Genomic DNA, 10,659 nt, shown 5'->3' with positions numbered 1-10,659 from the left:
GCAAGCCCCGGATACATTTAAACCTACCTTGTGTTTTACAAATTTTTATCGCTTTTGCTTTTCAGTACTGCATTAAGTAATTAGGAGTTGAGTGAAAACCTAATTGGTGCATTACCAACCTTGTTTTCCCATATCTACCTTGTTGACCGTTTACATTCGAGAATGTCTATTTATGCTTAGCCATGCTAAGACCGATAAAAGTCGGGTGATGACCTATCACCTGTGAGGTTTAAATGGATCTTTGGTTATGTTTGGTTACTTATGTTATCATGAGATATGAGCATGTGGAGTAATAAATCTAGACTAGGCGGACTCGGTGTGTGAGAGCCACAAGACATGGAGGTCTTGTGAGTGGATTTTTTCCGCCTGTGTCGATTAAGAACCGTCCGTTGTTGAATTGTGTGAGATGAGACTTTATAGTACTAACCTCATACTCCGGTAAGCCATAACTTGGCGATTCTATTACAAGAATGGCTACTCGTGCACTGAGAGTGGAGAGACCTGAGGGTAGGTTGATATATATAGGTCAGGGACCCGCATATGTCATGTGGTCTAGAATCCTCAGCTAGGTTTAATCGGTTCAAATTGTCGTTGCTCCTCGGTTATGGAGACTTAACTCTCTGTTCATCATCGTAGTTAATAAATGAAACTTGAGCTGGATTTGAGGAAGAGTTTGATATGAAGTTCATGATCTCATTACGGATCATGGCAGATTCATATATGGTTCTTATAAAGTTTTAAATGTTGAAATAAAGAATTTTGTTAAAGAGCTTTTACGCAAAAGAACTTTGAGTATTGCTAAAGCCATACCTTGAATCCCTGAGCCTGCATTCCTGTGTTCTATTGATTTTATTTCGGTTAAGTCTTGTTGAGTACTTTTGTACTCAGGGTTTGTTGACCCTTGTTGTAGGTGAGCCTCATGGGAGGTCTGTCTTGGACCATGCTGCATGACTGTTGTTTCGATCGATGATGCTGAGTAAATGTGAGACCCTTGGGTAGGGTACTTATATTGTGTGTTTGTATTATGTTACTAATGCCACTCCACTACTATGGTTTGTAATATTTATCGAACTTAGTTTGTAAGGTTTGAAACAACTAGTTTGTAAACTAGGTTATCATAAGACTTCTGCTATATTACTCCGGTGTATCTATTTGAATAAACTATTGTAATACTGCATTGACTCTATAATGGGATCCTGCTCGGAGATTGTGGATGATTCGGGGTTCCCTATGGACACCCGACAGTCTTCTTAAGTTACCGAGAACATATGCATAGTCGTCAGAGGTTATTGGACAATGACAGGTGCATGTGGATCCTATAATTTAGGAGGTTCTGCCACAGAGTGGTATCAGAGCGATCGTTACAAAGTCTTTGTTGTATTGTTTTACAAAAACTTCAAAATGATTTGGAACAAATAAATATAACTTGTTAATTTGGTCCAAATTGCTTCTGGCTTATCTTATTTCATTCTCACCATTCCTTATTTGATTAAAAAGGCTTTGTGTGGTGGAGTAGTAATCTTATTATGCCCTATATAATAACAACTGTTGTTTTTGTACTTTATAAGCTTTGATGTTTTTGTTCATAAGAACGATTCATGCATCATGATTAATCCACTTGTTACTTACTTTCCCTCTTAGTCTGGAGTTAAGTAGTGAGTCTGTGTTAAATAGTGTAATCCATCCTAGCTGCTATTGAGACTTGTATCAGATTGTCTTATTTGGATTAATCTTGCTTCCTACAGTATGGCTCGTACCAAGATAACGCCCCGTAAGTTCATTGGACCCAAAGGAGTTTCTCGTCACCAGCTTGCCCCTAGGAGTGACGGTGCTAGCAGTAGCAGCTCTAGGCCTGATCCCTAGGTAGAGATACAGTGGCTTTTAGCAGAGTTAGCATAGGCTACTAGAGATAGGGCTGTGGATGCCATCCATGTGGGCGAGTTACGGGATAAATTGAGGTGTCTCACCACCGCTCATAAGAACTGCGAGCGTATGTTAGTTCGTATGGTGGAAGGAAGAAATGAAGCTTGGCATAGAGAAGATGTAGCTAGAGCCTAAGCTCATGAGTTAGAGTTCTATGTAGAAGACTTAGAAGAATATTCTACCAATCTGCATGAAGAAGTCCATAGGCTGAACAATCTTTTGGATCCAAATCATGAACCTCAGGCAGATGCAATGGACCCAGGTGTCATCATTGCAGATGATGATGAACTTGAAGAGGAAGAAGAAGAAGATCTAGAAGAATTAGTGATGGTCAATGAAAGTGATAATGAAGGTGGAATTGTTTCCAGAATGGATACCGATCACGAGGTTTGAAGTGATCGAGGAGAAGAGTAGAGTTGTAAAATATTGAGTTCTAGTTTAGTTGGGTAGTCTTGCTTAAGTTCGAACTTGTGTTTAAATAAGTGGAACCAGTGTAAAAGGTTTGTAGTCAGCTCTTTTAATAGTTCAATAAAGGCTTGTGAGTAAAGTTTGGTTTGTCATGAATAGATGTGTCGTACTCGGGGTTCGACTATTCTAGGTACTTCACAAGATGAGGATGGTATTCCTGATCCGCCGCCAGTTCCACCAAATTTGGCTGATGCTATCGCAACACTAGTCAATGTGACCGTCGATAATTGAAAGGTCCTAATGGCTAGAGGGGGGTGAATAGCCTAATAAAATTTTCTACAACAACACTTAACAAAATGGTTAGACAATTATGAGGCGAAGCAAGTGTTGCACTAGCCTATTCAAAATGTAAGCCACCTACCACAATTCTAGTTTAGATAGTATCTATTCACTCAATAGCTATGACACTACCCTATGTTAGTGTGCTCTCAAAGGCTAACTAAAGAGACACACTAACCAAGCAAGCAAGCTCTCACAACTATCTATACTAAAGAGCTTGATAACTAGGTTGTGGTAAAGTAAAGAGAGTGATCAAGAAGGTTATACCGCCATGTCGAGGAGTGGACCAATCAATCACAAGAATCAATATCAATGAACACCAATCACCTCAGAATCAAAGGATGAACACAATGATTTTTTACCGAGGTTCACTTGCTTGCCGGCAAGCTAATCCTCGTTGTGGCGATTCACTCACTTGGAGGTTCACACGCTAATTGGCTTCACACACCAAACCCTCAATAGGGTGCTCCACAACCAACACAAGATGAGGATCACACAAGCCACGAGCAATCCACTAGAGTACCTTTTGGCGCTTCGCCGGGGAAAGGTCAAGAACCCCTCATAATCACCACGATCGGAGCCAGAGACAATCACCACCCTCCGCTCAACGATCCTTGCTGCTCCAAGCCATCTAGGTGGCGGCAACCACCAAGAGTAACAAGCGAAACATGAACACCAAGTGCCTCTAGATGCAAACACTCAAGCAATGCACTTGGATTCACTCCCAATCTCACTATGATGATGAATCAATGATGGAGATGAGTGGGAGGGCTTTGGCTAAGCTCACAAGGTTGCTATGTCAATGAAAATGGCCAAAGGTTATGAGCTACAGCCGGCCATGGGGCTTAAATAGAAGCCCCCACGAAATAGAGCCGTTATACCCCTTCACTAGGCATAACACGGGCTGACCGGACGCTCCGGTCCAACTGATCGGACGCTGCTCCTTAGCGTCCGATCGCCCGATGGTGGCCACATGTCTCCTGCGTTCAACAGTGAACGTTTGATCTCAACGGTCGACATGTTGACCGAACGCTCTGATAGAGCTGACCGGACGCTCCGACAGAGTTGACCGGACGCTGAACCCTCAGCGTTCGGTCGTTTACAGTAAGGGTCCAAAACGTGTTTTTGCCGACCGGACGCGTCCGGTCAAGCTTGACCGGACACAGCCCAGCATCCGGTGCTTAACCCTAATCACTGTGCCGGCCGACAACACAACCGGACGTAGCCCTTCAGCGTCCGGTCGCAGAGCGACCCAGCGTCCGGTCAGTTGACCGACGCCAACATCATTGCGACCAACTCTATTTCACTTCTAACTTCTTCACCCTTGCTTAAATGTGCCAACCACCAAGTATATCACCTTGGGCACATGTGTTAGCATATTTTCACAAACATTTTCAAGGGTGTTAGTTCTCCACTAGATCCTAAATGCATATGCAATGAGTTAGAGCATCTAGTGGCACTTTGATAACCGTATTCCGATACGAGTTTCACCCCTCTTAATAGTACGGCTATCAAACCTAAATGTGATCAGACTCTCTAAGTGTCTTGATCACCAAAACAAAATAGCTCCTATGATTTATACCTTTGCCTTGAGCTTTTTATTTTTCTCTTTCTTCTTTCCAAGTCCAAGCACTTGATCATCATCATGCTATGATCTTTGTTTGCTTCGCAACTTGGAGTGTGCTACCTATCTCATGATCACTTGATAAACTAGGTTAGCACTTAGGGTTTCATCAATTCACCAAAACCAAACTAGAGCTTTCAATCTCCCCCTTTTTGGTAATTGATGACAACCCTTATACAAAGATATGAATTAAAATTCAACTAAATCCATGTTGCTTGCCCAAGCATATTTACCATGTGTAAAAGGATATGGACAAGTTTCATGAACCCCATATGATAGCAATTTCTCCCCCTACATATGTGCTAAGAGTTTGGATAGTAGCTTGCACATATGCTTAGATAGGAAATATAGGAGACAATATCTACCAAATGATGCTAAGGTATAAAAGATGGACCTTTGAAGCGTGATACCAATCGGAGTGCACCAATATACCATCCTTAGCACCATGGTTAGCTTAATACCACCTTAGAAATATTTGGAAGTAAAATCACTAGATATCCTATGCATGCTAGTTTTCATTTCATCATTCAAACCGACAACTAGCATACACCACACAAGCATAGATATTGAATTTTAGAACTTGTGCCATGCAAGCAAACATATGAAATGCACATTCAAATGCACCAAACAAGTTCATGAGCTTGCTCCCCCTACTTGTGTGCTCAAAATTTTAGTTGATCCCTTTCCTTTGTCATATTCTCTCCCTTTATGATATTTCTCCCCCGTTTTCACTATTTTTACTACTATCTTTGTTTCTCTCTCCCTTTGTCATCAATGACCACAAAGGTTCTAAATATAGATAGTATTACTTGTAGGGTCGAGATTATCAATATCAATCAATGGGGTGAGGATCATTTTCCCAAATTTGGTCCAATCTAGATCATTTGCTAAAGATATTTAACTCGGTTTAATCCAATGACAAGCTTCTTCACACCTCCAAATAAGGGTTATCTTGTACCATGTTGAGTTAAACACTTAGAGCCCATTTTCTAGATCAAACACTAGGTTTACAAGCCCATAAACATGTCATATGCTATCACTAGATCAAATCAAGCATAGAAGCAATAGTGATATCATATAAACATCAAATTCATTTGATTTTCATGAATGAGCCTAATAAAATAGAATCACTTGAAAGGTCCTAATGAAATTGAAAATGTGACAAGATACACTAATCATGTCCTTAGCAACGATGTATGTCATGCCAATCAACTTTTACCTTGGATTGCTCGAAGGAGAGGCATGTCATGTGAGTGGGGGGTGCATCAACACATATTTGAGAAATCCAATATGTTCAACTCATTCCTTAGCTTGCAAAACCTTTTGTCATCCAATTGCTTGGTGAATATATCAGCAAGTTGATCTTCGGTGCCTACACTCTCAATGCAAATGTCCCCTTTTTGTTGGTGATCTCTTATGAAATGGTGGCGGACATCAATGTGCTTTGTTCTTGTATGTTGAACCGGATTGTTGGTCAACTTGATTGCACTCTCATTGTCACATAGCAATGGCACTTTCTTGAACTTGATTCTAAAGTCACTCAAAGTGGCCTTCATCCAAAGTACTTGTGCACAACAACTACCGATGGATATGTATTCGGCTTCGGCGGTTGATAATGCAACACTATTTTGCTTCTTTGATGACCATGAAACAAGTGATCTTCCCAACAATTGACATGTGCCCAAGGTGCTCTTCCTTTCAACCTTGCATCCCACATAATCTGAGTCAGAGTAACCAACTAGCTCAAACTTTGCTCCTTTGGGATACCACAAACCAACATTTGGTGTATGCTTCAAGTACCTCAATATTCTCTTTGTAGCCTTCAAATGACTTTCTCTTGGTGAGGCTTAAAATCTTGCACACATGCATACACTAAACATGACATCCGGCCTTGATGCGGTCATATAGAGTAGGCTTCCAATCATAGACCGATACAACTTTTGATCCACCATATTTCCACTTGCATCACTATCCAAGTTGCCATTGGTTCCCATTGGTGTGCTAATGACTTTGCTATCACACAAGCCAAATTTTTTGATCAAGTCCTTGATATACTTGCCTTGACTTACAAAAGTACCATTCTTCAATTGCTTGATTTGAAGACCAAGGAAGTAACTTAACTCTCCAATCATGGACATCTCAAACTCATTAGCCATCATCTTTCCAAACTCATCACAAAAATCTTGATTTGTTGATCTAAATATGATATCATCAACATAGATTTGCAAAACAAATAGATCTTTTCCAATCTTCTTGATGAAAAGAGTGGTGTCAACCTTGCCTATTGTGAACCCTTTAGAGAGGAGGAAGTCCCTCAATCTTTCATACCATGCTCTAGGTGCTTGCTTTAAGCCATACAATGCCTTTTTCAACTTGTACACATGGCTGGGCTTTTTGTCATCTTCAAAATCGGGAGGTTGCTCAACATATACTTCTTCATTGATATAGCCATTGAGAAATGCACTCTTAACATCCATTTGATAGAGCTTGATGTTATGGGCACAAGCATAGGCTAGCAAGATTCTTATAGCTTCCAATCTAGCAATCGGGGCATATGTTTCTCCAAAGTCAAGACCTTCAACTTGTGTATAGCCTTGTGCTACTAATCTTGCTTTGTTCCTTACTACTATCCCATCTTGATCTTGCTTGTTTCTAAAGACCCATTTGGTTCCAATCACATTGCGTCCCTTTGGTCTTTCTACTAACTCCCATACTTGATTTCTTGTGAAATTATTCAACTCTTCATGCATAGCATTTACCCAATCAACATCCTTTAATGCTTCATCTATCTTCTTTGGTTCAATGGACGACACAAATGAGAAATGCTCACAAAATGAAGCCAATCTTGATCTAGTTTGCACACCTCTTGAAATATCACCAATGATAGTGTCCAATGGATGATCCCTTGCAACCTTGGTTGGTTGGAGGATTGGAACTTGATTGCTTGCACTTGCTTGATCATTGGGTTGAGATGATGTATTAGCCACTTGATCTTGTTCATTATCATGAGATCCACTTGCACTAACTTGATTTGTATCATCTTGCACATTTGAGTTAGAGAGCACTTGCACTTGATCATCTTCATCATCATTCACTTGCCTAGGCCTCAATTCACCAATATCCATGTCCTTCATGGCATTTGAAAGTTGAATGCCTCTAACATCTTCTAAGTTCTCATTCTCTACTTGTGAACCCTTGGTTTCATCAAATTCAACATCATGAACTTCCTCAAGAGTACCACTATCCAAATTCCAAACTCTATATGCTTTGCTTGTAGTGGAATAGCCAAGTAGGAATCCTTCATCACATTTCTTGTCAAACTTGCCTAATCTTGTGCCTTTCTTCAAGATATAGCATTTGCAACCAAAGATCCAAAGATATGCAATGTTGGGATTTCTACCATTCAAGAGCTCATATGGTGTCTTTTCTTTCAATCGGTGATAATAGAAGCGGTTGCTATAATAGCAAGCTGTGTTGATAGCTTCGGCCCAAAAAGATTGACTCACATTGTACTCACTAAGCATAGACCTTACCATATCAATGAGTGTTCTATTCTTCCTCTCAACAAGGCCATTTGATTGTGGAGTGTATTTGGCCGAGAATTGATGTCTAATTCAAAATTCATCACACAACTCATCAATTCTAGTGTTCTTGAACTCACTACCATTGTCACTTCTAACTCTCTTGATGGTTGTTTCAAACTCATTGTGAATGCCTTTGACAAATGATTTGAATGTTGCAAACACATCACTTTTGTCCACTAGAAAGAATACCCAAGTGTATCTAGTGTAGTCATCTACTATCACAAAGCCATATTTGTTTCCACCGATGCTAGTGTATTATGTTGGCCCAAACAAATCCATGTGCAATAACTCAAATGCTTTACTAGTGCTCATCATGCTTTTCTTAGTATGGGTGTTTCCAACTTGTTTGCCGGCTTGACAAGAGCTACAAAGCTTATCCTTTTCAAACACAACATCTTTCAAGCCTCTAACCAAGTCATGCTTAACCAATCTATTCAATTGTTTCATTCTAACATGACCAAGCCTTCTATGCCATAACCAACCCATGCTAGACTTAGTGAACAAGCATGTAGATAATCTAGCTTCACTAGCATTGAAATCAACCAAGTATAGATTCTCATATCTAAAACTTTTGAAGATCAAATTAGAGCCATCTACACTTATGATCTCTACATCATCTACCCCAAATATGCATTTGAATCTAAGATCACATAATTGTGCCATGGATAGCAAATTGAAGTTCAAGCTCTCTACTAGCAACACATTGGATATGCTCATGTCATTTGATATTGCAATCTTACCATGCCCTTTGACCTTGCCTTTGCCATTGTCACCAAATGTGATACTATCATAACCATCATTGTCATTGGTGTTGATTGAGTTGAACATTCTTGCATCACCGGTCATGTGTTGAGTGCACCCACTATCAAAAACCCAATGCCTTCCTCTGGCTTTGTAATTGACCTACAAAAAAAGATCAATTCTTTTTAGGTATTTAAACTTGCTTGGGTCCTTGAAGGTTAGTCACTAAGCTCTTTGGCACCCAAATGACTTTCTTCTTTGAGCCCATCCATGGTTTACCAATGAACTTAGCCTTTACACCATTTGTACCCTTAGTAAGCATATAGCATGAATCAAGCTTAAGGGAGGATATATTAGCATTTTTGCTCTTGTTTTTGCACTCTTGCTCTTTATGACCAACTTGCTTGCAACTAGTGCAAAACTGACCATTGTTCTTCACAAAACTAGTCTTATGAGGAGCAAAGGCCGCTTTGCCTTTCTTAGGGGTATAGCCTAATCCCTCTTTGTAGAGAGAAGCTCTTTGGCTACCCAAGCACATAAGCAAGCGGTCCTCACCACCATAAGCCTTAGCTAAGGTGTGAGTGAGCTTAGTGACCTCCTTCTTGAGGTTCTCATTCTCAACCACTAGTAAGGCATCACAAGTGAGACCATCACTACTAGATGAGGTAGAAGTGGAAGTGCTACAAGAAGGGTTAGTAGTAGCAACAATGATAGGCATAGATAGTGATTCATCAATTATATCACAAGTTAAACCTATATTGCAAGTTTCAACATGCTTCTTTTTATTTTGCTCATTAAGCAAAGAGGAATGAGCCTTTTCAAGCTTTTTGTGAGCTTTGTCAAGCTTCTCATTGGCTTCCTCTAGCCTCTCATGAGATGCATTAAGCTCATCAAAGGCTTGCTTAAGGGCTTTTAGTTCCTTATGTAAGCTTTTGCATTTCCTTCTTTTGATATCAAAGTGTTCTCTAGCATCTTCTAGCATGTCAATTAATTCATCCTTAGTAGGTTCATCATCATCACTATCACTATCATTTTCATTTTCATGTTCATTATCATCAACATGTTCTTTATCACTTTCATCATCATAAGATTGTACCTTAGTGGCCTTAGCCATGAAGCATGATGAAGATTCGAAGATAGAAGGCTTCTCATTGATGGTAATGCTTGCAAGAACCTTCTTCTTGGTGGTCTTGTGATCATCACTATCATCATCATCATCACTTGAGGAAGCATCACTATCCTAAGTGACTACATATGAACCACCCTTCTTCTTAAAGTCCATCTTGTCCTTCTTCTCTTTCTTTTCCTTCTTGTCCTTCTTCTTGTTCTTCTTGTTGTCATCATCATTATCACTATTGTTGGGCATTGAGCAACAAGATGATCTTTGCTTCCACACTTGAAGCACCTTCTTGACTCTTCTTTGTTCTTGGATGAAGACTTCTTTCTTCTAGCATGGTAGCCCTTCTTCACCATGAACTTGCCAAATCTCTTGACAAATAGAGCCATCTTCTCATCATCATCATCATCCCATGATTCATCTTCTTCACTTGATGTTTCTTGCTTTGCTTTGCCCTTGGATGATGTGGCTTTGAATGCCATGCTCTTCTTCTTCTCATCTTTCTTCATCTTCTTTTCTTCCTTCTCATCATCATCTCTATAAGTATCATCGGTCATTATATCTCCTAACACTTGGTTTGGTGTCATGGTGTCCAAACCACTCCTCACTAGAATAGTGACCAATGTACCAAATCTTGAGGATAAGCATCTCAAGAACTTATGGGAGAAGTCCTTATCCTTCACTTCTTCTCCAAGTGCTTTCAGATCATTGATAAGCACTTAAAGCCTATAGAACATCTCCGGCACACTCTCATCATCCTTCATCTTGAAGCTTGCAAACTTTTCTTTAAGAATGTAAGCCTTTGCACCCTTCATGGCTTGAGTGCCCTCAAATGACTCTTCCAACTTCTTCTATGCCTCATGAGCCATCTCAATATTTTTGACTTGCTCAAATGTTCTTTCATCAATTGCATCATGAATAGC

This window comes from Miscanthus floridulus, chromosome 7 (assembly GCF_019320115.1).
Source record: "Miscanthus floridulus cultivar M001 chromosome 7, ASM1932011v1, whole genome shotgun sequence".
NCBI lineage: Eukaryota > Viridiplantae > Streptophyta > Magnoliopsida > Poales > Poaceae > Miscanthus > Miscanthus floridulus.
This window is presented reverse-complemented; position numbering follows the sequence as displayed.